The sequence below is a fragment of the Osmerus mordax genome, chromosome 14, assembly GCF_038355195.1.
Source record: "Osmerus mordax isolate fOsmMor3 chromosome 14, fOsmMor3.pri, whole genome shotgun sequence".
Lineage (NCBI taxonomy): Eukaryota > Metazoa > Chordata > Actinopteri > Osmeriformes > Osmeridae > Osmerus > Osmerus mordax.
Window position 1 is genome coordinate 11,984,219 of NC_090063.1, and position 3,581 is coordinate 11,987,799.

The following is a 3,581-nucleotide window of genomic DNA, read 5'->3' on the forward strand; positions in this document are numbered from 1 at the left end:
CCAGGTTCCCAGATAAGGATTGAGTCTAGTCCTAGACCCAAAACTTCTTCAATGGAGCTCTTCATTAATTTTAATCCCTGTCTGGGAAACTAGGCCCCCTGTGTTTGGCATCAAAACAAAACGGTCTATCTGAATCAATCTGTTCCCTCTTTAGATCCCTCTCGCATTGGTAGTGCTACTCCACAATCTACCCTCCATTTCCTCTCTCTCTCTTTATCTCACATCATCTCCCTCCATCTTTGACTACCTCTCTCATTACTCTCTCCATCCCGATGCTCCCTCTCTCCCCCGCTGTCCTCTCTCTCCGTGTCAATCCTCCTTTCTCTCTTCCTCTCGTTTGTGAGGGGATGACTCGAGGTAGAAGCCCAGAGACCGTGCAGATCTTAAAGGCTGTAAATTGATACTTAACTCAGAAATCTTTAAAGGCTCAGTCAGATGAATATTTCATCTCAACCATCCAGTCTGAAGTCCTCTTCGCTCTCCTTGCTCTTTCCCCCGATGAGGCTGGCACACATGCTTGCACACACACCAACATGTACAGCGACACACACACACACGCACCATTACAACCCCCCACCCTTAACCCACACACAAGCAAGGAGGCCCATGCTGCTTGCTTTCCTTCAAACACACACACATGCACCCAAACACACATACAAACCCGCACACACTTGCACAAACACACACACACCTATTCTTCTATAGCCAGCACTGGATAACAGTCATTGTGGTTTTAATTGGTCTTCCATATCACTCTATAGTCAAGTGCGGCAACGGCAGAAAGGGATTAATTGGCTCTTGTTATGGAAAGTGTAAGAGGAATTATATAGAACAGTGTGCAGAAAAGGACAGTAGAAACGTCTGTCTCTGACCCTTACAGGGAACAGCCATGCAGGGCAGAGACATTGTACTGTATAACTTGATGAGTGAGTATATCTTCCATAGCTTTTGTTTTTCTTTTTTACAGCTTCTATTCTAGGAATGAGGGATGAGATCCCTCCCCAGTAAGAGGTTGCAGGATGATGGGGTCATAATGCTCAACACGCGTGGCATACGGAACACACAAACTCTCAGACGAAATCAGACCTTACACAGATATTTCAAAAAGTTCAATATCAACCCAAGGAAGGCTAAATAAGAGCAGATTTTTTTCTACACTATCCTCATCATAGGACTGAAAAGAAGGGGAGGGAGAGAGGATTGGAGGATGGAGAGAGGGGGGGAGAGTGGGGAGGAAGGAGGTAGGCAGAGGGGAAAACTATGCAATCATTCCACTGTGTGAACTTGGCCAGAGAAGAACTGATTTCACGGCCAGAGAGACACAGCTATAACAGGAAAGAGGGAGGGGAGGAAAGAGAGAAAGACAGAGAGAGATAGAGAGTGAGAGAGAGAGAACGAGTGAGAAAGAGATAGGGAGGGAAGGAGAGAAAGAGTTCTGGAAGATGCCAGCTGGTTTAGAAACACACCCATGCGTCTCATCCCAACATTCTCTATTACCACCTCTCTCCATCCCTTCTGCCTGCTTCCCCTCATCCCCCCCTCTCTCTCTCTCTCTCTCTCTCTCTTTCTCTCTCGCTCTCTCTCTCTCTCTCTCTCTCTCTCTCTCTCTCGCACAACAAAGACCTTACTCTGATCTCTCCCTTTCTTCCCCCCAGTCATCACTCTCTCTTGCCTTCTCTGTGGCCATTCCTCACACTCACTCATATTTTTCTCACCTTCCTCCTTTCTCTTTCTCTCTGCTGGTGACTTGACAAGAGTCCAAGCAGCTTCCTCCTGTGTGTATCTCTGTGTGATTGCTACAGCAGGGTGTGAGTGAGGATTAAAGCCACCACAAACCCATGTCTGCCTGTCGCTTGCAAGCCAGACTCCAACACTGACCAGCAATTTCTTCTCTGTAAATAATAACAATCAATTCATGTATTCAATTCATAGTATTTTTGTATTATTACAAAAGAGATTCAATGACTTAACAATTTTGATGTTATCTGGGTTTACTTTAAAACGTGTTGCTGTTTTTGTCTTGAAAAAGTTGTTCCCAAAACTCAATGCTTAAAATGAGCTTTACAGTATATGGTTTGCAACGTCCACTATAGAAAAATGTTTTGCCAAAAATGTGGCACAAAATCATACAGGGCCAGTAATTACATGGAGAATCTGCGTATTGCTTTTCAAGGAATTGAGGCGTCCTCATGAATTGATGATCATCTAAAATTCAAAGATTGACCCAGTGTCAATTTGAGGAGGTAGCTTGTAAACGGAGAGATATTAGCCCAGCAAGTCTGTAGCGCTTCCGGAAAGTACCTCATCAAATATTGATCTCTCTGTTGGGAATACTCCAGTAATACTTCTAACTAATCTGTGAAATGGTTTTATAAGATCCCAGACTCATGAGAATGGACAGTTAAGACCAACAGATGTGGATACCTGTGTTATGCTATTTGAGTTGCACACACACATACTAAAAACCTTACCGCATTCCCCAGGCCCACTTAGACATCCTCAACGGCAACCCCCCCTTGAGCTTTAAACCCCCCACCCCCCCGAACGTGTTGTGAGGGTGAAGGGGGGAGGGGGGGGGGATGGCGACGGGGGTCGTTGTTCCCTGACTCACTCAGGCCTCCCAGCCCTCACTCATGGCCGTCAACATCGTCCAACCAATCAGCTGCCAGGGACAGGTCTGAGTCATGGCGGCCGCTGGTGACCAATGACAAGACTGGACAGGTGTGAGTCACGTCCATCAGAGCGAGAGTGTCCACTGTCTGGGGGGGGGATTAGGGGGGGGGGGGGGGTATTCAAGGGCAAAGCTCCAATGACTTGAAACGACTCTGAGAATCACAAGAATGATCCCTTCAAATGCAAAACAGCCTTGCATCAAGGGCTTGACTCCTGTGATTGAATACATCGAAATATCATGATCAAGGTTTCAAGCCAACTGCCACTTGAGTCTGTTTCTTGAATGTTTCATCTCATTCGGAAATAGCACTGAAATGTGAAGTATTTTGTGGATTGAGTTCTCGGAAAACAGTAATGTATTACTCAAAGAAATCCCTGCCAAACAAATGTGGTTATTATCTAAATTGTTGAATAACTTTTTTAAACCAACCAAGGATTATCATTCACACAGAGAGACATGTAACATTTCTCACTCTCACAGAATGCACTTTGTGAAAGAATATAATAAGCTACAAGTTAATATGACCTATTACAGAAGCTAGCATGGCAGCATGGCACTATGCTGTGGAACTTCATACTGGAACTTATAAAGGTCCTTCATTACTGAATGTGTTAATCTAATTTCTCTGTCTCCGTCTCTCTCTTTAGGTAGCCTATCTAATTTTTCTCTTTCTCTTTTTGTGTATATTCTCTCCAAGGCTATCTATCTCGCTGTCTCTTTCTCGCTCTCTCTTTCCCAGTTTCTGTCTCTCTCTCTAAGTAGCAGGCATAGTGCTGTTGTGAATACGTTTTCAGCTAATGCTTCAGATAAGTTATTGTAATGTTTTATTCAACAAGGCGCGCGCACACACATCTAGCTTGAAGACTTTTTTACAGGTCTATAGCACTCTAAATAAGGGCACATTTCA